Genomic DNA, 25,161 nt, shown 5'->3' on the forward strand with positions numbered 1-25,161 from the left:
GACAATTGTGTATAAAATTGAAAAGAGTAATAGACATTGGCTGCAAACCATGCAGTTCAAGGCACAAGTCAGAGTAAGTAGTAGTTAAAAGGCATGAGGATTAAGGACTTACAACAGCGGCTTTGACTGGTGTAGTCATGCCCTTCTTCTTGCTGGTGTGACAGTCCTTGAAGATTTCCACAGCATTTGGTTTAGGTACTTTTTGGTCCTTGCGGGCTTTCCTCTGCATTTGGAACAAGTCAATATGGATCTGATAATATGGTATAGCAAAAAGAGTGAAACAGCAACTAATTACAAGAGCCTCGCAGTGTGCAATATAGCTATGAGATCATGTCGTCTGTTGGAATTTCACTTTCGACGGTTGGCCTTGTTCTTTGAACAGTTCACCTACAAGAAGATAGATTTGTGTGGCACATGCGTAAATAGGACTTCAACATGTGATCTGATGACATATATATAATGTACCTGATACTTTGGGTCGGACCAGTGTTTAACGAGGCCTCTCCAGTCTTCATCAGATATATTTTCCACTGGAGATGTTTGGGCAAGTTCATTGTTAGCCTTGCCTTCAAAGTGAGTTTTCCTCAAGTTATACCGATACTGTCGCAAAGCAGACTTGAAAACATGGGTGCAAGCTTGTCTGGTTGCATCATCTTGGCTATCCAACTTGAACCTCATCTGTTGAAAATTATGGGAGTCTCATTATAAGCAACCTAGAAAGTATTGGACAGAGCAAGACGATATTACTAGTTTCCATACATAACCATACTTAAAGATAAATGGTCGAGGAAGATGTTTAACTGGGTTTCGTCTTTTTCATTCCTGTACTGAATCCATGTTGGGAGGATACGTACATGACACCTAACAGCAAACGCTGCCTCTGATACTAACTTGGCTGACTCTGTAGCATCACGTGGCCTTTTTAAACCTGCCTCAAAATGGATATCCATTCTTCCTCCTCTAGATTTAGTTAGCCTATCGAGCATTATCCCTGATTCTTGTTTCCTCTTGCGCCTAGGTGCTAGTCCAACAACAAACATAGGAAGTGTTAGTGTACATCAAACTGTGAGACTACATATAAAGAAGCATGCAACTATAACTTGACTCCAACAACTACCTTCTTACTGTTGAAGCTCACAAGGTTCATCTAATATTGCCAACTCGTCTTGTGTCAAGAGTGCTTGGGAAGTAGTGTCAGGTGGCAAGGGAGCTTGGGAACGTGCTGCTAGCTCAGTTGACGCACGAGTACGTCATGCAGCTGGTAGTACTGTAGTAGGTGTTGTAAGAACTAGGGCTGTCTCTGCTTGTTTGGTGGCAGCTATTTGTTTCTATTTGTCTTTTTTTGCACCCCGTGTAGCATGGGATGCCGTGTTTGTAGAATTTTCTGCTGGACTTTGACCTTCTATTGCACCATCAGTACCAGCAGAATCTGCAGGATTCATCCGCTTCTCATTCCCTGCCATTCTATGTTTCTTCCTCTTTCTCTGTGCCATGTTAAGTCAAGCTGACAAGAAAAATGAATAACAGTTTAGTTCTTCAGAACAAATTGATGAGTGATGCAGACGAACTGACCTTTGATGTTAGACAACCACATGATAGGAGGATGTAATATGTATGAAAAATAGGACGGAACAGATAACCAGAACTATGATGTGTAAACTAAGAAGAAGACATTTCACCAAATTAGAAGCAATGCAATGGAAGGTAGACACCATATGAAAGATGCTACAAATATCGCCTCTGCCAAGTTAACAGTGTCTCATCATAAATGGTGTTTAAACAAATGTGAAGCAGTACAAGAAATAAATCATATGCAAGATGCAAACAACATCACACTACCATGTTAGAGGTCTCTCGTCATTAGTGCCATTGCATATTCACAGCATTGCATATTCAAAGCTTATGATGTGTAAACTAAGGAGAATGCATTTCAACAAATTAGAAGCAATGAAAGCTAGACACCATATGAAAGATGCAACGAATATCACTCTACCAAGTTCAAACTGTCTCGTCATAAGTGCCATTTCAACAAATTAGTAATACTAGTCGTGAACCCGTGCATTCGCACGGGCGAAAGATATCATAATCTTTTGCACAGTTTGCATACAATATATGAGGAGGAGAATGAAGACTTTGATTTAGGTAAACTTTCATGTTTCAAACATTGATATAATAATGGAATAACGTATGAACACCAAATTAAGCAAGAAAAAACAGAATATGCTACATCATTTAATAATATACACATAGAAACATAAATCAGCCAAATTTTGTCGACCTTGGATGAATCATTGGTAGATTATTCATTGACGACCTTGGAGCATATAAGCCGGCCTAATTTTGTCTCTATAATTTATAATTCTGTTGTTATAAATCAATAATAAATTTGTAAATATTGAATCGACTTAGGATTCTTGCTTGTATAATTTATGCCAATATACATTCTCGCAAGAAACCTATAAATATTATAAAGTTGTACCGGCTAAAATAAGTAAAGTGTCGCGTATGTAGAAAGATAAATCACTCTTACTTTCTTCTTGGACTTATTATATCTTGAACTACCATTGTATGAACAAAAAACAGATTTTTTTTGGTTGTATTAATTATTAACAACTTGAAGGAACACGGAAGATTCATAATTGAATGGTCAATGTATGTATCAAATCTGTAATTTAATATTATAGGAGTAAGTCATAATTGATTACCAGCTTGTGCTGCATGTAAAAATTACCTTTTCTTCAATGGTTTTCCCTAACTGCTGCTGAACATGTACCCTGTACAAATACCTTAAAACTATTGCTATCTCGTTATTAGGTACAACTTTAGTTTTTGCAGCAAGTATTTTTTTAGAAGAAGCTAGAAATTAAAATCTTCATACATATTCTAACATAGAAGATGATTTAGGAAGTTTGATGTCGTACTTCTCTTGTGCAATGATTGCAAATCATACTTAGGTAGATTGCACGGATGAAATTCGTTTCATTAGATTAATCTGGCATGAAAAAAATTCAGAATATTTTTTAATTTCTTGTATTTGCATGTTCACACAAAAAGTAGTTATCAATGCTACATATTAGAAAAAAATGTTACAAAATTCTAAAAATATTGGGACTCATATATTTCTACTTTAATCAGCAATCTTGGTTTTTTTTCCTTTTTCTAGTAGATAAGGAGAATCTTACTAAGTGCATATCATGTGTTGATTTATAGCTGCCTTATAGTAGAGACGATGATCCAGAGAGCTGGCCAAGTGTAGGCTGCAGAATCTTAAGAAGGGTCTCCTCGCTCTAGCATCACTGTGACAAATTTGTACCTGATGATACTTGAGTTATTGTACACACTCCTTTTACGGGAAATACATATAGATATAAATGGTAGTTATAAAATCCAAGATGACTACATACCTCAACATGCGTGTATATATATATATATATATATCTATATGCATGCATGTCATAGTTAATGGAGTTGATGTAGATAGCACCTTTTTCATAGAGAAGATTTAGATGACACCTGTGAGTGAGGCGCTGAGATGATTTCAATGTGGTAATTCTTTTTACGATATGCTAAGAGTCCTTTACTCTACTGGAATAATTGAGCATCTCAATTTGCCTGTTGGAGTGGACTGAGCAAGTTCTTGCACTCGCCGGCCTTGCAATGCGGTTTGTAGAACGACGCTCACATCAGCATCACTTGGAATATGCCACCGTGCGAATGTCCTTGTAGAACGCACACATAATTAAGCATCATCTTGAACATGGCCTCATCGCCAAGATGTGGTGGCCGGAGGTCAGACTCCTTTTCTAATAAAAATCTTGAACATAGCCTTGTACGTATTTTGAATTTCCTATACCATGTGGCCTCGACAGCCATGACATAATGGTACTGCCTCATGATGCCTAAGCATCTAGGAAACCATTCATGGACGTGCTTTAAAGGGGGTAATCGGAATAACCAAGGACTGCAAAAGTCCAAACCTGCGAGTCAAACTCAGTTAAGAAAATAATCAAAGATTTTGACACAAACATATACTACAACGTCATATTGGTTCCTCAAGGAACCCTTTAAACATAATGTTTTCTTACACATCGGCGCACAATTTTAAGCATGCTCCTTTATGATTTTCTTTGTAGGCTTTAATATGTTTGTTCAAAAATAGCAAATGATACAATCCATGATATCCAGAGAAAAATACCTGCTTGCTTTAATCTTAATGTAATTGTTGCCAAATGGAAAATAGGCTAAGCAGTAATCTTTTGTTACTAAAAACTACAACGCTAGCTTCAGATTTCTGTCGTAATTTGCAAACGACCATAAATCAGAATTGAAAAAAAATGTACCATTGGTAAGCTTCCTACAAACACTACTACTTTAGCCATTGGTATAAATTGAGATTTGGAACTGTCTAATCACAGTTTTACATGTATCTTTACAGGGTGAGACATACAGTCTCTAGATCACTACTTAGCGTGAATCTCTCCAACTCATCTATCTGTTCTACTACTGAATAATTAGGGTTTACCTTTGCAATGTGGAATCACACTTCTATGGGCCCTCACCTATTTTCGACAAAGTACATGAATTCTCCTTCCTGCCCTATATTTGTCTCTCCTCCCATTAGCTCCTACATGCCTCAATCTCTTTCAGTTTGCTGTGCTTCCTTCTCTCCTCCAATTAGATTCTCCTTTGAGCAATATGTGCTGTTTGTTTTCTTGAGTTGCTCCTGGTTGTTTCCTTCTCTGTAATTCTGGTCTCCCTCTTTCTCTGATTGGTGGCCAGGAAATCTCCATGCATCGGCAGCAAGCAGATCACAATCATCTTCTAAACACATTGGTCGTTTCCTTCTTTCTACTTCATATCTCTTTCTCTGATTGGTGGCTTGAAGATCTCCATGCATATGCAGCAAGCAGGGCACAATCTGCCTGAAAACAAAGGGAGCAGTGTGTACATGCAATGTCTACAGCTGCAACGGCAACACCATCCTTTCAGAACTAGAGCTCGCAACGTTGGTGAGGAACGGCGCAGTGGTGACCTGCTGCAGCTTTCAACGGCGGTGAGCAATGTCGGATTTCGGGTTCCGGCAGACCCTTGAGGTTCGAACACTGGGGTGCGCGCGGAGATTTCGCCTTCTACCTACCTGCACCCCTCCGCCTCACTAAGATCTAAGCTATGGAAAGAACAGCACAAGAGACACAGAGTTTATACTGGTTTGGGCCACCGTTGTGGTGTAATACCCTACTCCAGTGTGTGGTGTGGTGGATTGCCTCTTGGGCTGATGATGATGAGCAATACAAGGTAGAACAGCCTCGCGAGGGTCTGTTCTTGGATGAGGGGATGAACTGCTAGGAGGAGTTCAGTCACCCTTCTCTCTCTCTCTCTTCTCGATTCTCCCTCCAATTTCGATTTCGATCTCTCTACCCTGTGGGTGGCTAGTCCTATTTATAGGCAAAGGCCCTGGGGCTCTTCCAAAATATTGAGTGGGAAGGGCACCAACAATTGGCCATTTTGAAGGGGAACATCTGGTACACTTATCCTGACTAAAGTTGGTCCTCGCCTACCAAAGGTTCTAGTGGTGATGCTGGCTTGGGCTCCACAATGACTTCCTCCCTGCCGTTGGACTAATCTTGGTCTCGTTGCACCGAAACGGGTGCCTTTGCTTGATGCTCTCGCCTGCGCTTGCTCCCTTTGCACCAAAGAGGAAAGGAGGACAATGCGCGGGCTGGCGCCCGCCTGGCACCCTTGGTCATCATGGCTTGCGTCACGGGCACCTCGTGAGGTAACCCTCCTTGATCTCTCCGCCTCCTCGCGAGCCAGCCTGATGAGGCCGTGCCTGAGGAAGCTCTGTGTCGTCCGCCCCGCGAGGCTTGGCCCCTCGCGAGGGTCTTGGGTCTGTGTTGATGAAGATAGGCCGTGCTGGGCCCCCTTTTGAGCCACGCCGCAGGCCGCAGGCAGGCAAGTCTGGGGACCCCCGTTCCCAGAACGCCGACAGTAGCCCCCGGGCCCAAGGCGCGCCCGGACTTGGGCGTGCAGGGAGGCGAAAGGGCAAGGGCGAAGCGCCGCGGGCCCTAACAGCCTGCGGCCCTGGGTGCCGCGTGGCGGTTGATTGGACGTGGGCGTCTCCACTTCCCCACGGCGCCTCGGCAACTGCACGGATTGGACAAGTCCCTGCATGCAAAGCGGGTCATGATTACCTGCGATCGTGGAGGTCGGCGGTTGGCCTTCGCCGGCCATAAGTACAGAACGGCGCGCGCCCTTCCAGTCCATCCCTTCTTGCTTCTCCTTTTTCCCGGTACTTGCTCCGTCTTGCTGCGATGGCTCCGATCCGCCGGTTCTTGGTGGCAGAGAAGGGGAAGGCTCCCCAAGAGGAACCAGACCCGCTCCCGCCAAAGAAATGGCTCGCCCTCCGTGGCCGGGACGAGGGGGCCCATCAGGTGGTGTCGAGGCCCTGGTGTGAGCGGCCACCGCCGGGGTTCCCGCTTCCCTTGTACGCCCACATCGAGGGCTCTGAAGGAGTCGATGCCGATCGCCACGGGCGGCGCCGCCGTCGGCGCTGACGGGTCACGAAGGTGTGGGTCGTCCCCCCCTGGGGTCCACACCGAGGGCTCCTGCCGAGAGTTCGTGCTCCACGCTGCCATGCCTCCTCAGTCTTGGATTCACCTTCCTCCCTTCTTCGCCTCCATCATCCCGCAGGGAGAACTCCTGGAGCTTTGGCTGCAGCACACCGGCTGCAGCACCCTCGCGACCAAGCCAGAGGTCGCGGTCGTTGCCCCGGGCGAGGTCTTCATGACTCGAGGCTAGAGCGAAATCGCCCGGGTTTGCAGGATAAGAGGCTCCTTCGCGATCCACTTGGAGTACGACGGTGCTTCGGTGATGTTCTTCAAGGCCTTCGATGCGAACGGGCGCCGGCTGGAGTGCTGCCCTGGGAGAGGTGGTTAGGACCCTGCTACGGCAAGGACTGGGCCCGCCGACCGCTCCCTTGGCGGCTCCTCAGGCGGCGGAGGCGCCGGAGTTTCCAGCGACTCCGGCGAGCTCTTCGCGACTCTGGAGACGAGCGACGACAGCTACGAGCCCCCGAGCCGGCGCCGCTCCTGGAGCAGGGCGGGCTCGTCAGGCCGTCGCCGACTCTGATCTGGCTGGGGTTGGCGCCGGTGCTTGACGGCCCACTGTTGATGATGGCGTCTTTTGCAGGGGCGCGTGTCGCTAGCGTCCTTCTAGGATCTGTTCCCTGCGAGGAATCAAAGACGCGTCCCATGGGGGCTTGTAAGGTGCCTATGATCCTGTTTTGTTAATATAACCCTTGTTGTAGAATCGTGCGAGTTGCTCATTCCGTCTTAGCTCAGTTCTCCCTTTCGAACCTCACGAGGGCTTGGTGCTCTGCGCCGACAGGTCCCAGTCCCAAGGCGGCTTCAGCCGTCGCTGGTATGCCAGGTCGCGATGCCGTGGTCAAGGCCAGGAGGTGAGCGACCCGGGGTCTGGTAAGAGCCCCTGAGTCGCGATGCTCAGGAGGTCCCCTTTGGCGCTCAAGCAGCCGTCGTTCGGTGAGAAAGGAGAGCGACATCGCTAACACGGGATTGCATTAGGTGCGGGGATGGTGCCACGGTAGATGGTGCTTCCGGGTGGTGACTTATCTTGAGAATCAGGGACCGCTCTCTGGTGTGTCGCCGGGTCCGTGCATCGGCAGGCATGAGGTTGCTCGGCGAGGTCCTCGTGTGTCCCTCCCCTCTCGCCTTTGCTCCCCTTTCTGCTCTACGTCCTCGGGTCCCGGCCCTCGAGCGAGTCTCAGCCGTCACTGGTATGCCAGGTCGCGATACCGTGGACAAGGCCAGAGGGTGAGGGCTGGAGAGCCAGTAGGAGCCCTGAGTCGTGATGCTCAGGCACCCCCCCTTTAACGTGCAAGCGGTTCGCGCGGATGAGAGTGAAGGAGACACCGCAAGGGCCTCGCCTGACGCAGCTCCTTTAGGAGATCCTGTAGACCCATCATAGAAAGAACGAGGGGTTGCCATGACAATTGACAGTCAGCCATTGGTTGCTTCCGTGGGGTGATGAGGCACTGTAGGCTTGACGAGGTGGCGCCATGCGGGGCTGCCACGGCCAGAGCTCAGCCATTCAGGTTTGTCGGCGTTGCAGGGACGGACCCATGCGCAAGCGTCGTGCCATTTGGGAGCAGCTCCGTCAGTTGGCGTCAGTTGAGCGGGCAACTAGGTCAAACACATTAGCCGCGAAGGAGTGGATTCATTCAAATAGATGCTGGGAAGGCGGACATCACTGGGTCAGGCCCGAGCGACTTGGGGATGATGCAGCCCGTGGGGGGCGCTCCCAGCTGGAAATGAAACTTGAAAGATGTCACCTGATGATGTTGAGGACGAAGGAGTGTTAGTGTAGCAGACTCGGTGGGCTGCGGAAGCCGATCCTCACGAGCCCCCAGGCCCAGGGGCCTCGGGAGGCTCCGGAGGCACTGGTGGCTCCTCGCGGACCATCTCCATCTCTGCCAGGCCTGCGGAATGCCTGGCCTCTTGAGCCTCCATGATGCTCCTCATGAGGTGCTGGTACGTGGCAGTCGCGTTGGGCAGCCCACCATCCTCGCCTGGATGGGGAGCCACAGGTGGTAGGCGGCGGCCGCCTTTCATGACTCTTGACTCTTGTAGCTCCTGGATGGCCTTGCTGACGAACTCCTGAGGGTCTGGCCCTCCTTGCCTTACTCCTTCTTGAGGGAAACGTGCTTTGAAACACGCCTCCATGTGGTGCCCAAGCGCCTCCCTCGTGACCTTAGCCAGGTCGGTGGCCCTCCAGGGGAGAGCCCCCGAGCCTTTCCTGAGGAGGGCGCTGGGCGTGCTTTCCTATGCGATGGAAGGAGGTTCCCCCTAGGTAGGCGCGGGCCCTGAGGGGCCTGCCTCCTGAGGGGCTGGGCCGGACGATGTCTTCTTCTTCTTGGGGGCGGTCTCGGGAAGCCTCCTGCTTCCGCGATCCGGGTCTTCCAGTGGTGCATCCTGAAAGGCTCGTTCCAGGGAACACACCGTGTCCTTCTCTTCACAGGGCACCGTGATGACTCCGCCACTCCCTGGCATCTTGAGGACGTTGTAGCCGTGGTGAGTTACGGCCATGAACTTGGCCAGCGTTGGGTACCCAAGGATGGCGTTGTACGGCAGGCGAATGTGAGCGACGTCGAAGTCGATGAGCTCGGTGCGGTAGTTGTCGCGTGCCCCGAAGGTGACAGGGAGGCGGACCTGCCCAATCGGGACCGTGGAGCCCTCGGTGACTCCGGAGAAAGGCTTGGTTGGTTGAAGGTGGTTGTAGGGCACTTGGAGATTGTTGAATGTTTCCATGGACAGGACGTTGAGACCTGCCCCGCCATCGATGAGGGTCCTGGTGACCACCACGTTGCTGATGATTGGGGAACAAAGCATCGGGAGGACTCCGGCTGTGGCCGCACACTTGAGCTGATCTGCTGAGTTGAACATGATGGCGCACACCGACCACCTGAGAGGGCGCGTGGCTTCGAGCTTGGGGAGGACAGCATTTGCTTTGCGGGCGAACTGCTTGAAGATGCACTGAGAGGCTGGGGCTTGAGCCCCGCCTAGGATGCAGGCGATCGCGCGCGGTTCCTGGAAGCTCCCAGCCCCCTCGTCCTGATGGCGGTCCTCATTTCTCCTTGGCTGCGGCAGCAGCGGAGGGAGGCCTGTGTTGCCTTGCGGGCGATCCTCGCGAGGCTGATCCCTCCAGTCTCCCTTGCGAGGCGGGTCTTGCCAGCGATCCTCGCGGGGTCGATCGCGCCACCCTTGGCGCGGGCAGCGGTCTTCCCAGCGTCTTGCGTTCCTTCCTCCTCCTCGACCGTAGCCCCGGTCATCGCGGTCGGGGCGACGGCCGATCCTTCCTTCTCGCACGGCTCGGAGCTCTTGACATTCATTGGTGTTGTGGGTGTGGAGGTCATGGTACACACAGTACGGACTGCCCTTGGAAGATTCGGGCTGATCTCTTCCCCGTTTGGTGTCTGGTTCTGCCGCGAGCACAACAGCCCCCTTGCGCTTCACATCCTTGGCCTTGGGCTTCTTCTCTTCTGGGTCGGCGGCAGGTAGCTCGAGGAGGGAGATACGCCCTTCCTCAGCCCTGGCGCACTTGGTTGCCAAGTTGAACAACTCCAAGGAAGTGCACAGGTCTTCATGCATCGCCAGCTCCTCCTTCATCTTGACATCGCGCACGCCGTCGGAGAAGGCTGAGATGATAGCCTCCTCGGTCACCTTGGGAATCTTGAGGCGTGCGTTGTTGAAGTGCTGGATGTACTTCTGCAGGGTCTCTCTGGGTTGTTGCTTGATGTGGCGCATGTCGCTCATGGCGGGTGGCCGGTCGTGAGTACCTTGGAAGTTGGCGATGAAGCGGGTGCGCATCTCGTCCCAAGAGGAGATCGTGCCTGGAGCCAGGTTCAGGAGCCAGGTGCGGGCCCCGTCCTTGAGCGCCATGGGAAACCAGTTTGCCATGACCTTCTCGTCTCCGTTGGTAGCTTCGATGCCCAGCTCATAGATCTGGAGGAACTCCACAGGGTCAGCCGTGCTGTCGTAACGAGGAGGCGGGTCTGGCTTGAACTTGCCGGGCGACGCGACGCTACGTAGCTCGGTGGTGAAGGCACGGCAGCCTGCTGTGGCCACGGGAGCCCTTGGGTGACGGCGAGCTTGGTCTTGCATGTCCCCACGCACTGCAGCTGGGAGCAGCGCGGGGTCTTGACGTGCGGGAGCAGGAGCATGATCGCGACGTGCTGGAGCAGGGAGCGCCCGGGCAGCTTCTTGCGGGCGAGGTACTTCTTGGCAGCTCTGCTCTTGCCGCGCTGGCACCTAACGGAGCGGGTTCCGCCCAGGGGCCATGCGCCTTGGAGCCACGGCGCCTTCTTGAGGAGGAGGCGGATGGGGCGCCCCCGGAGCATCGTCGCCCGCGCGGGGCGGGGTGCGGTGCAGTGGAACGGACGACGCAGGAGAGCCCCCTGCGGCGCAAACGAGCTCGGCGACGCAGTCGAGCTATTCTTCATAGACATCGTCGACGGGACGGTAGTGCAGGAGCTCGTTTGCCGCGATGAGCGCAGCTCGAGCCTACATGGGTGCGCGGAGCGCGCGGGACGAAGAACCAGCTAGGGTGAGCGAGGGAGTAGCGGTGCGGCCGTCTTGCCGCACGGACGGATGCTGAGACGATGCTTGCTGCTCGTTCCCCGCCGGGCCGGTGGCGGCATTGACGGCATGTGACGGGGAACGACAAGGAAGTCCGCCGACAGGAGCCGTCTGGGCGACGCGGGAAGCAAGAGCAGCCCGGCGCTCGGCGCGGGCCCGACGGGCGTCAGACATGGACGTGATGGTCGGAGGAGAACGGGGTGGTGGAAGACGAATTCCGGCGCACCCCTACCTGGCGCGCCAAATGTCGGATTTCGGGTTCCGGCAGACCCTTGAGGTTCGAACACTGAGGTGCGCGCAGAGATTTCGCCTTCTACCTACCTGCACCCCTCCGCCTCACTAAGATCTAAGCTATGGAAAGAACAGCACAAGAGACACAGGGTTTATACTGGTTCGGGCCACCGTTGTGGTGTAATACCCTACTCCAGTGTGTGGTGTGGTGGATTGCCTCTTGGGCTGATGATGATGAGCAATACAAGGAAGAACAGCCTCGCGAGGGTCTGTTCTTGGCTGAGGGGATGAACTGCTAGGAGGAGTTCAGTCACCCTTCTCTCTCTCTCTCTCTCTCTCTCTCTCTCTCTTCTCGATTCTCCCTCCGATTTCGATTTCGATCTCTCTACCCTGTGGGTGGCTAGTCCTATTTATAGGCAAAGGCCCTGGGCCTCTTCCAAATATTGAGCGGGAAGGGCGCCAACAATTGGCCATTTTGAAGGGGAACATCTGGTACACTTATCCTGACTAAAGTTGGTCCTCGCCTGCCAAAGGCTCTGGTGGTGACGCTGGCTTGGGCTCCACAATGACTTCCTCCCTGCCGTTGGACTGGTCTTGGTCTCGTTGCACCGAAACGGGTGCCTTTGCTTGATCCTCTTGCCTGCGCTTGCTCCCTTTGCACCAAAGAGGAAAGGAGGACACTGCGCGGGCTGGCGCCCGCCTGGTACCCTTGGTGGTCATGGCTTGCATCACGAGCACCTCGTGAGGTACCCCTCCTTGATCTCTCCGCCTCCTCGCGAGCCAGCCTGATGAGGTCGTGCCTGAGGAAGCTCCGTGTCGTCCGCCCCGCGAGGCTTGGCCCCTCGCGAGGGTCTTGGGTCTGTGTTGATGAAGATGGGCCGTGCTAGGCCCCCTTTTGAGACATGCCGCAGGCCGCAGGTACGCAAGTCTGGGGACCCCCGTTCCGAGAATGCCGACAAGCAATGAATCCATGTGTTCGATGAGTGGCCATATCATCATAAGTTGGTGTCTTATACACACAACAGGATGTCCGGATGCAGCGGTTACACCATCGTTCGATTAGCGGAGCTCACAGCGGTAGAACTTGACATCGGCGATCATCTGCTCTTCAATCTAAATTTTCTCAGACAAAGAGCAAGAGATGCAAAGAAAGAGGCCGATGGCACCAGAAGGCCGAGGCCAAGCCAGCCCTAACCTATATGCCCTGGTGCAATACAAATCGATCGGGAGAAGTGATCTGCCGCCTGATCTAACTCGGGGCTAGTAGAGAATAGAGGAAGAAGGAGATGCCAGCCACGAAGGTAAACCATGGAGGTTATGCCCAATGCATTGGGATTTGTTTTTAAGAGAGTCCATGCACTCTACGGTTTGCAGGTCAATGTAAAGCACGGAGATTATGCCCAATGCATTGGGATTTGTTTTTAGGAGAGTCCATGCACTGTACGGTTTGCATGTCATAATTCTAGGGAGATATTGTAACATGTAGATGGGGCTCATTTGTTAACATGTAGATGGGGCTCATTTTTTAACGTGTAGATGGGGCTCATTTGTTTTTTTTCTATGGAACTTTTGTAACGTGTAGATGGGTTAACCGAGAGAAAGAAAGAGTCGTGACAGATTGGGAGAGAGGTAGAGCACATCTGTTTTTTTTCTTGCCTAAAAAATCTATTTTTTTCTAGGGAATTTTTGTAACGTAAGAGTTTCTAGGATTGATCTCAACCATAATAACTCGGCCCCACCAGATTAACGGCTCCTAATTACTGATTAACGTGGGAATTTCTAGGGAGTGCCTAATTAGTATAGGTATAGACAAGCTAGAAAAGAATGTGAGATATAACCTATATCACACTCCGAAGTCAAACGTGTCTTATGATAAGTGATTGTTGCAGGTTACACAACAGTAGTAATTTGATGTAAGAACATGGTGTGATAGACAGATATTGTATGTTCTAGAAACAGGAACACGTGTCTTATTCAAGTATAATGTGTAAAGTAAGCAGATGGAATTCAACAAAATTAGAAGCAATACAAGCTAGACATCACACATAACATGCAACCACATATAACAATGCCAAGCTAGAGGGAGCACCGGTGATGCTGCACTAGGGGAGACGTGCTCATCATAAACACAACTTTGTTGAGTGTCTATGCATGTGTTGTCTTGGAAATCATCTTGGGGGTGTGGAGGAGTAGAAACTGTAGAGGCCCTCCGTTCGGAAGGAGCACCTTTATCCGCTGCCTTGCTAACTTCCTTCCGCTTTATTGATTTTGAATTGTCAAGTAAAACCGACAAGAAAAAGCAATAAAATTCTCTCTTTAGAACTCATTCATGCATGAAAATCACTACTTTGTTGTAAGGCAAACACATGATACCAGGATGGAATGTGTACGAAAAATAGAACGACATGGCATGTTCACAACTGTTTGTGTAAACTAAGCAGAAACCATTCCAGAAAATAATAAGCAATGCAAGCTAGACACCACATGAAAGATGCAACCAATATGACTCTGCCAAGTTAAAAGCGTCCCATCATAAATGGAATTTCAACAAATTAGAAGCAGCGCATGCTATAAATCATATGAAAGATGCAACTAATATCGCACTGCATATACTAAAGGTGTCTCGTCATGTTGATTGATGCGGGATACAAAAAAACAACAGTTTTATGTGAGGACATGCTTAATAGACAGATGTACTATGTACTAAATACAGGAAGGCATGTCACATTAACAGGTATAATGTATAAGCTCAGCAGACTAGCACATGCAGTTTAACCAGATTGGAAGAATTACAATCTAGACACCATATGCAACATGCAACCACATATCACGCTGCCAAGTTAGAGCAAGCACCTGCGATGCTAGTGTAGGGGAAATGGTGTAATCAACTACAGAGCTACGTTCACTATCTTCATCTAGCATTTCTGTTTCTTGAGAATCATGTCGGGAGGCTGACGCTGCATTCTTTAAATGAGGAGTAGTCCCCTTGCCTGCCTGCCTCGTCATAAGTGATTGATGAGGGATACACAAGAACATTAGTTTGATGTAAGAACATGGTTAATACACAGATGTACTAGTATGTACCAAAAACAGAAAGGCATGTCATATTCAAAGGTATAATGTGTAAGCTAAGTAGATGCAATTTAACCAAATTGGAAGCAATACAAGCTAGACATCCGGCTGGAGTGGTGAGCATGATCATCTAGGACCTGAGAGCCTGGTGGGAGGCGGGCTGCTTCGCCACCATCGCAGCTTTTTAGTTGGCTTCCAGGTGATGCCTATCTTTGTTGGGCTTGTCACTGGCTCGGCCAGTGCCCTGACTAGCTATTTGTCTTCTGGTGCTCACGGGATGGTGGTTCATGTAAAAAAATCTTTCCTTATCTTACTGACTTCGGCCTTTCGAATACAAGCTAGACACCATATGGAACATGCAACCACATATGACACCGCGAAGTTAAAGCAAGCACCTGGGATGGTGGTTCATTGCGAGCGAGGTCATCAACTCCAGAGCTATGTTCCCCGTCTCCATCTGCTGACACTACACCCTTTAAAGTGTTGAAACGTGTCTTGCCTAGCCGCACACCAAACTAGACCGACTTCTCTCTTTTCTTTTTGGCTTCTCTCATGGCAGCAGAGTCTGAAATACCCTTGCATAAAAACACAACAGTGAGAGTAAGGGTGAAGTGTGTGCAGAACTAGTGCACTGTAAAAGTAGCAGATAGCAGGTGGCTGAAAAAAATAAATGACATGAGACATATGATAGCTCTACAACATTGCATGGCAAACAAAATTAGATTCTACTCTGTATGATTTTGTAATATATGAGCACAGGACATGCAGGTACTCCTCCAGCACACCACCACATGTGGTCATATCTAAGATAACAGTCGATTGAAAATAAATAGGTCAGTCAATTTTTTAATGAACCGTCCGATCTATAAGGAACGGGCACATGGCCTTCATCTACGTTCCGCCAGTCATTGTTGACGATATTTCTCGAACCGCCAGGGACCACCGGCCCAGACCCCTGCCTCCGCCGCCACGCCCTCCCAACGACCTCACACCACCGCCGTGCTTGGCAGCGCCCCCAGGCCATCCCTTTAATCCCGGCCGACCTCCAGATCGGGCGCCAGTAGCTCTAGGCCGCACACGCCCCTAAGATAAACACCAAGGCGCTGCTTCCCCGGCGTAATAGGCATACTAGCGCCTGTTACGCCGGGGAATGCTTCCGTTAATTGGGAATCAAGTGGCCAGAAATTGAAATTCAGGGGGGCGACGGACCTCTAGCTAAGGTGAAATAGTATATGAGGAGAAACCTTGTGCATCGCGAGTTACTAGGAACATCTAGTATCAAGAAGAAGCGGTCAACTAGTGTCTTCTGTGGGATGAATACCGTGCAAGCAGAGACGTAAGATTTGCACGAATAAGGGAAGAGGAGTACCTTTTTCGGTTGCCGGTGTGGTCACCTCCACAAGTCGCGCCGATTTTCTTCTTTTTACCGGGGAAACCGATGTTCTGGAGGGTGCAGGCTTGGACGAACCCATGGCCAAATTGTTGACTGTGTTGCCGTGGCCGTATGTCGGCGGAGGGGAAGCAGATCTGAGGCGGCGAAGGACGGCGTAGCAGGAACAACTCCGGTGCGGTGGAGGGTGGCGAAGTTGGAGCGGTAGCAGTGAGGCACAAGACGGCGTGGTTGAACTGGCTCGGGTACGGACGGCTCGGCCTCGGCTTCAACTACTAGCCGTGGAGGGCATTGCGGTTGAGGTTGCGGTGGACGACGACGTCGGGGTATCGGCTCCGGCGTGATGGAGGAGGGCGGCGGTTGATGGGTGGGATGGGGTGGCGGACGGAGGACGCCGGGGTTTCGCGGCTGGTGGAGAGGTAGTTTTGGCTCCAACGGAGTACGAATGGCGAATCGGACGGGTGGGGGGAACCGTGTTTCGGTCTGGGACGCGCTTGTTTTTGGCTTTTTTGAACAGAAGATGGGACGCGCTTGTTTGAAATTTGGGGAAAGTACAAACTTTGCCCCCCTCTTAAATTTCGGACCTACTGCGGGTCGGGGGTAGGATGGTAATCCCAGGTGTCCCAAATAGTGGGCAGGAGCGATTTCGGCCGCGCGCATGTGTGCTTAGGCTGCCATTGTGTATGAATGTTTTTCGGATGCGGTTGCGTGGCGTCTAGATGAAGCTACAAACCTACCCCGGTTTAGACCTTTGGACGTCGGGCCGGTAGGTTTCACGGGTCGGAGTTATTAGAAAAGTAATTTCCTTGTACTACCAAACATTGGTCTCACGCGGTTTCGGGCGAGTAGAGGCTCTTTTGGCGCTTCGTTCGAAATTTTGAAACACAAGCATTCATGTTTAGAGTACTCTTGAACTATAAGGATTGACCTAAATATACAACGTTATATTTGACCATGTATGTTTGACAACCTCATTAAATTATCCGCTTCTTTTTGAAATTTTGACACTTGAAAATCCTATAACTACGATTATTTTGGAATGGAGGAGCTAAATTTGAATCTATTTTGTACACGACTACATATGCTATTATGTACAAAATCAGAGCAAAGATTGGTGCCCCCATAATTTAGGTATGGTTTACAAATGCCATGATATCAAATTGAAATAATTGAATGGACTTCATGTTGAATTCGATTTTTTTAAACCACCTTAAGTTGAATTCAAATGTATGCTAGTTCATAGGTAGTAGCTATTTATAATGTCCATTGTGTAACTTTGTATGTATAATGTGCTTTACACACACAACATGAACTATACTCACGTTTATATTCGATTGCTAAAGCGATGCATTGTCTGGAGTTCAAAATACTAACTATGTGGATCAATTGTGTCGAATAATAACATAGACATGCTCAAATTCGATAGAATCTAGATGTCTGATGGATCAATGACCGCTCCTTACGCGAATTGCAAATATCATGTTCCCATCCTAATATTTGGATACAATTTATATCTTTAATCAATGTGTAGAGCAGTCTTTTACGTGTAGTTTCACTCTCCATCGGTGGTCTCTCACACATGCTCACACTCTCTCTCCCGAGGTGTCTTTCTCGCACACATGCTCTAGATATAACCCTCCCTCCCTCTCGTAACCATTTACAACTGTTTTCACTAACCTTTATCACAAGCACTCTTCCTCTCGCAAACATACACACGCACAATCCTCATCGACCCTTTCTATATACATGGACCTGCCTACGTGTCTCATGTATGCACATTATCTTTACGCCTGTCTCTCACGCATTGTCTCACACCTCTCTTCCTAATCGACGAGTATGATTCTAGCAGAGCATTCTGTAGGATGCCCCTTAAAGTTAGGTTGGATGAATAGTAATATCAGAGATAAAGGGGTTACCTTAGTCCGAGAACCTAGGGTTACAAATCCTAGCCGGCTTTGTCAGTGGACACAGAGTCCTTCACAATTCTGCTATCTTTGTCTTGTACGACTAGTCATCCATGGGTCTTCCTAAATGCGTCACGGGCCGACCAATGTGGCGCAGGACGGAACAGAACGAAGGGCCTCACCTCGACCCACCGGACCTCACGCGGTGACACACCCTCTGCCCCCACGTCTCATTATCTTCTCACACCCACACATACCAACACAAACACCACACACACAGAAAATTTCTCCTGGTGCCTCTATTCCCTCCCCCCTTGCATATACACACTCAAGGGAATGGAATCTCTTGTCGTGACGGCATATTCGTCTCTCTCTCTCTAGAGCACTCTCATTTCTCGTGCTATCTCTCCCACGCCCCCCCCCCCGTCGGCCCCTCTATCCATGCCTCTCTCGAATACGTAATACACACACATACCTCTCTAGGCCCCGCTAAATGCATCAACTACACATTCACACATGTTACATCACGTACCCCATTGATCTAAAAAGCCCTCTCTTCACGTTTATTTCGCATACAACATTCCTTTTGAATAAAGTGTGGCCAAAAAATTATTTTAGAGTTTCTACATATATACAACATTACAAAGTTATATGGAGGAGTACGAACGCTAATTTGCATTGCATGGTGCCCACAATGATATTTATTCCGCACTGTGATTTTGTATATTTTTATACTATACAAAGTTAGTCATAATAAAGAGAAACGAAGAGCATCTCTCTCTCCATCGCATACCCCCCTGTACGCCCCTTTCACGTATGCACACAAACTGCATCCACGCAACACTCACACAAACACATGCACCCACGCACGCACGCAACACTCACACATACACACGCAGCCACACATGCACGCAACACTCACACGCACACACGCACGCATGCATGCACACACCAGTACACCACACGACCAACACACACTCTCACGCTCAAGTGCTCAACCTACACGTGCATGCGCACACATCAGGCCCTCACAGACACATACACAACCAGGTGATTCCCGCGCACGGGTTGGAGCCTTGTCGCGCCTGCGTAAATTTGTGTTTATCTGACCTTTTGCCTATGCGAACTGACAGGTGGGACCCACAACAAACGTGGTCAATTTAACTAGTCAACATGGCGCCACGCACACTATTTGGCCGGTCAACAGAGTGCAATCCGATGCTGAGCTGTGAGCAAGTGACCGTATAATCACCGCAAAACGTATATAGTGACCGTAATCAGCTTATTCTGAAGTTCGGTGACCGTATTACGCTTTTCTCTCTGTAGGCCCTCCAAAACTACATCTCTACACGTTCTCGCATGTTACATCTAACAACTATGCAATACAGCACTACTACTACACTCTAACACAATAAATCATATGTGTTTTTAGTTTTACTAGATATCATATTGTTACTTATAATTATTCAGTTTGCATACATTAAAATTGCCTTTGAAATGTATGGCCAGTATCATCTACCGCGCGGGAAAAATCCCGCCCTTTCCTGTTTAATCGGGTTTGTATCGATGGATCGTGCGAAACAGCAAAACTATAGTACTATACAGTACAAGTGACAGTTCACTGGGCCGTCGTGTCGTCTACTCCTCCATCGTAAGAGTGGAGCGCTCGCTTTCATAAATCTTCTAGTCCCTTTCGCCGACATGTGGGACATCAAGCTACCGGGTCCACGTGCCATACCGGAATACAGTGCAGAGCAGCCGGGGTGAAGCACCCCAGTCATGGCGCCGGCGTAGTAATGAGCAATGAGGCGTCAAATCACAAAGCTGCACCTTTCCCGCAGTTAAGTTGGAGGGACGAAGCAACCATCATTTCACTCGTTGCTGAATCCGCTTCTCCCTCATCTTCTTCAACTTAACCACGTGTTGCTTCTGCCGTTGTTCTGCCTCATGTGGGACGCGGATCGGCTTGGTAAAGCACTGACACGTGGGACCGCATGTTAGCAAACCGCCAGGACAACGTCCTCCGAAAATAAGAAGCCTAATCCTAGACTTACAAAGGGCTACGTAGCTGCTACGTATACTTTCCATCTAATCTATATATGCCCCCCTGATTTTCAGGTGGGGTGGGCCTAATCCTCTCCTTTAATCCAATCAAATAGTCCCACATCACATCAGTTCGTAACTTTACGTAAACCATTACGTGGATGTAGCATTGCTCAAATAAGAAACCTCCCCCGCCATCCGCGCGGCAAAATCACCTCCTTTTTACTAATCTCGATTCTATAATTTTTTAGATCAATATAATTGAGATTTGTATAGATAGCACACAGGAGCAAAACCAAGTGGTACGGTTAAGGGCATCCACAATGTGTAGCCAAATGTGAAAATAGCTTTTGGCATCGTGGGAACCATTGTGGACGGTGTTGCCAAAGCCAAAAAGATGGAACCGAAGCTCCCTGATTGATTGATTGAAGGAATAGAAAAATGCAACGTCTCTCCTCTTTCTCCCATGCTTGGACGCATGTAGTACAGTATAGAGCACAGAGTCTACTCCCCTGTCCCTTCTATCACAAATCACAAAGCAGTGAGGCGTCAAATCACAAAAGCACGGACGAAGCAACCATCATTTCACTCTTCGCTGACTACGCTTCTCCATCGTCTTCTTCAAGAAGCCATCTCACCGCATTAGTTACTCCTAGTAGTACTAGTAAAGGACTTCCTGGATGCAAATAAGGCGGTTGTCTCGGCTTGCAGGCGGCACTTGCGAACGACTTACCGTGGTCTCCCTCAATGGTGTTCTCCGTCGAACGCACTTCGCCAAACCACCAAAAAAAATATCGTCGACGTCACCGCAATGGGGAAGGAAGTCAAATATAGTTACTACCTCCATTTTTTGTACACAAGGCCAGTATATCAAAATTACAATTTGCAAAGGGCCACTAACACTAATCGAGGAAAAATTGATGGGGTTAGCAACCAAGGACATTAATATCCCCTGCATGCATGCGGAAGTGAGAAGGTTGGTTTGCATGGCACTGCATTAATCAAGCGATGAGGAGTGAGATGGTTAGCTCTTTGGTCTTTGGAGAAAAAATACGCATTAATTGACACGTGAAACGAGGATTTGCATCGATTAAATCCCGCGAAGGAAAACCCAGCCTTTCTTTTTTAACACTAGTACTCCTAGTACGTACGTACTTATCCTGTTTGGGTCTAGGCCTTGCATTGCCAAACTTCGCCACACATTTTTGCCAAGCTTGCCTAAAGTTTTCAAAATGAGAAGGAGGTACACTTGCACACGGCTATCGCGGTTGCACCGCACCCTCACACGGTCGCTCCTGTACGCCGCGGTCGCACCGCACCCTCACACAGTCGCTCCTGCACGCCGCAAACCCAACCAAGGGAACGTACCCTCACTGACATGTGCTGTCGCATGTGAACACACCAAACTCAGCCATCCTATCGCTGATACATAATTTTCGTTCATAGAGTATGTTTATCCAACCGCATGTTGGGGAGTATCCGTACGGCCCGTGCGGTGGTCTGTTGGGGAAGAAGAAGAGGTGAGGAAGAAGGAAAGAAGGGTTAGGAGACATAGGATATTCATCCAACCGCCTGAAATGGTAGACTGACCCAAGTCAGGCGACTTGCATAACAAATATATGTTTTTTCACAGCAAAAGATCCATAAAAACAACAACATTAAGAAAAACTATCACTGCTCGCGGAAAGAGACGACCTCGTCGTCTTTGGCTGCCGGCGCGAACCAGCCGTCGCTGTCGATGTGTGTCTCCGCACCGTGGTTGTCCTCGGCCTCCAGCTACTCGTTCAAGCGGAGCGTGCGGGCGCTCTGCACGGACGAGAGCACAGCCCGGTTCAAGTCGAGGACGTCCGGTTCCGCCTGCAGGAGGGCCTCGATGGCAGCGGCATCCGCGCGCTCCGTGTCGAGTCGAGCCTCCGCCGCCCGGTTCAAGTCCAGGACGTCCGGTTCCGCCTGCAGGAGGGCGTCGATGACAGCGGCATCTGCACGCTCTGCGTCGAGTCGAGCCTCTGCCGCCCGGTTCAAGTCCAGGACATCCGGTTCCGCCTGCAGGAGGGCCTCGATGGCATTGGCATCTGCGCACTCCGCCTCAAGTTGAGCCTCCGCCGCCCGGTTCACATCCACGACATCCGGTTCCGCCTGCAGGAGAGCCTCGATGGCAGCGGCATGCGCGCGCTCCGCGTCGAGTTGAGCCTCTGCCTCCCGGTCCTCCTTTAGTATCGCCATGTTGAACCGCTGGTCCGCCTGCACCATGGGGGACTCGGACGCTGGCACGAAGTCGACGTCCATCGTCTCATACCCATCGGGGGCCTTCTGCGCCGCGACCTCCGCCATGAACATTGGATCGGCTTCCTCCTCCTCGTAGCTTGGCTCCAGAGAACTCGGGGATTGGCCCGCCGCAAAGCGAGCTTGGGAACGGAGGTCTGTGGCGCCGACCGCCGCCGTGATTTCTGCGCGGCGCTCCGGCGTCAGCATCTTGTAGTAAGTGATCTTGCGGCGCACCATGGCTTTCCGGCGAACTAGGGGACGCTTGATGCGGGCTAGGGGATCGAAAGGTGGGGGAATGGGCTGGAGATTTGGTGTGGTTTTAGGGCAGTGGCTGGCGTAGGCCGAGCAGCGAAGGTTCTGGTGTGAATAGTGGTTCCGGTGACGACCGGTCAATCGGTTTTGACTGTACATCGCTCTTGTCGCGTTCGCGTTGCAGCCCGGCACGCTGGACCCTCCATGTCGCTCACCGAATGGAACGCGCTTCGTCTTGCATTTTCGCTCGCTTGTGGGACCGCAGTTGAGAGCAAACCGACGTCCCTCCCCCTCCCCCGCCCGCGTCATTTATTATACCACCACTCCCTCCGTTTTATGCGGAGTAAATAAAAACAGAGGGAGTATACTACGGATGAGGATCCCCTGACGTGGCCGAACCCATTGAGTAACTGACATGCGGGGCCTAGCAAGCATGGGGTCCGCCAGTAAGTGACCGAAAGGGAGGGTAAGGCAGGGATACCTACGTCAGAGGATCCACTTCCACTATACTACTTTGACCAAATGTTAGAGTAATAATATATGACATGCAACTTACACAAATGTTAGAGTAATAATATATGACATGCAACTTACACAAAGCATACAGGGTCTAATGCGTTTTTCGAGGCTAACTTTGACCAAATGTTAGAGTAATAATATATGACATGCAACTTACACAAAGCATACGGTCAAATTCGTATGTGAAAGGAGTTTCCAATGATATAATTTTCACATTATACATCTCATGTACTATTAATCTTGTCAATAGTCAAATTGGAAACCATCTCGAGTACAAATCTAGGAGTACGTACGAATCTAACAATATTGATTGGGCGTTGTTGAATGTTGATACCTTTTTGATCAAAGTAGATATACTTTGACTACACATAAAACTTATATGTAAACTAGAAAGGATAGGAGGGAGTATATTGTACGTTCAAAAACGAAACGAACATTGAATACCCTTTATATATGATTTGCGGATGCTATGATCACCGGTTCAAAATTTTGAATCCGCCTTAGGTATCACGTGCCCCCACTCGTTCCCTCTCGATTTCATCTCGGGGTCCGGAGATCTATTGAAAGAGGACTAGGGTGGGTACATGCGAATGATACTCGGCGGAATGTTCAAATGAGGCATGCGGGAGGATGGACTCGACTGGAGGGCGACATGATCGATGGAGAAGAGGGTTGGAGAGGAATGAGAAATAAGCAAACGCCACATGATTATACTTGAACGGCTCAAATAAACAATAAGTTGTCTCGCTTGGCCTACATAGTGAAAGGCCTAATGCGCAACGCGGAGCACTGACGCTCGAATATGGCCGGGAAAACAGGGAAACAGACATGTGGGGCACACCCGTCGGGACGACGTAGCGCAGACTAGTCCAATGGAGGAGCTGGCCCACGACCTCCTCGCCACCGACAACCGTTCATGTGGGTCGTTGGGGCCAACAACGGGGCGCAGCTCCAGCACCGCCTCTGGACACGGCGACCGCGGTGAGCGACACACTCATATCGTCGCTAGACACGCTCGGTTTCAGTTTGCCGAGGGTGGCGTTAGTGCTGTGGCACGACCAACGGTATGTTTGGTTTGTGCCCAAGGTTGCCCCATCAAAGCATTGGGTAGCCAAAATTTTGGTTGAGGTATTGGTTGCCCATGATTTGGCCGACATTGGCAAGAAAAATGAACTTGAGTTGGCTAGAGTTCATTGGCATGCCAAAGAAATGGCAACCATCCAAACAAAGACCAATCTTTGGGTCATGACCAAAATTTTGGTTGAGGTATTGGTTGCCCATGATTTGGCCGACATTGGCAAGAAAAATGAACTAGAGTTGGCTAGAGTTCATTGGCATGCCAAAAAAATGGCAACCATCCAAACAAAGACCAATCTTTTGGTCATGACCAAAATTTTGGCAAGGTGCACTTTGGCCACAATCCAAACACACCCCAACACCCGGCTCGTCGAGGATGCACGGGGCGCCGCGACGCGTCCGCGGAGTGGTGTAGCGCGGCCAACTGCATCCTCTGGACCTGAGACCATGCCGGGTCGTCTTGCTTTTTCAATGACATGCGGGGATCGCATGTGAGCAAAGGGCATCTCCAACGTTGCCACGACCGCAGCTGACTACCCTGGCACACCAAAACCCTCGTCCCTCGCGCCGTCGCGCGGTGCGTTCCCAGCCGGCGCCAGCTGCCCGCATTCATGCCGTCCGTTCGTATGTCGTCATTAAGAGGCTCAGTGCCCGCGGAACCAACTCCGGCGACTTAATGACGCACCCGGACGCTTGGCCTCACCGGAATGCGCTACTTAAAGCGGCAACGCCCAGCTAACCTCCACACCATAGCGCATCGTCCTCCTACCTGGAACCACATCCGCCATGACCGCAAGCGCGAACGCTCTGCGGGAGAGCTTGTCTTCGGGGATGGAGCTCGAGGTCGCCGCCCTCGCTCAAGTCGCCGCACAAGCGGTGGCCACGCTGGCGGCCGACGATGGGAGCACCGTCAGCCACGCGTCCTACTTGCCGCCGTCCAACGTCCGGCACCGCCGAGGTCGGGGACTCCTCCGAGGATGAGTAGGGCATGGGAGGCGGCAGGGCATGGTGTGCCAACTGGCCAGTCCGTCTCCCGTGTTCTACTTTTCCTCGCCGGAGACCGCACCTTCACTTCACGGGTCTTGAACCCCGCCCCCGTACATGGAGATCACAGATGGAGGACGTCGGTCGCCGCCGTAGAATAGGTTTAGGGTCGGGTTTCTTTTATTTTTTTGTCCTATAAAAGTTCGAAATGTAATGAAAATCTGCCGTGTTTGCATTAATCTCGGCCGGTGTATATGAACTTTCACAATAATAT

Source organism: Triticum aestivum, chromosome 2A (assembly GCF_018294505.1).
Source record: "Triticum aestivum cultivar Chinese Spring chromosome 2A, IWGSC CS RefSeq v2.1, whole genome shotgun sequence".
Classification (NCBI taxonomy): domain Eukaryota; kingdom Viridiplantae; phylum Streptophyta; class Magnoliopsida; order Poales; family Poaceae; genus Triticum; species Triticum aestivum.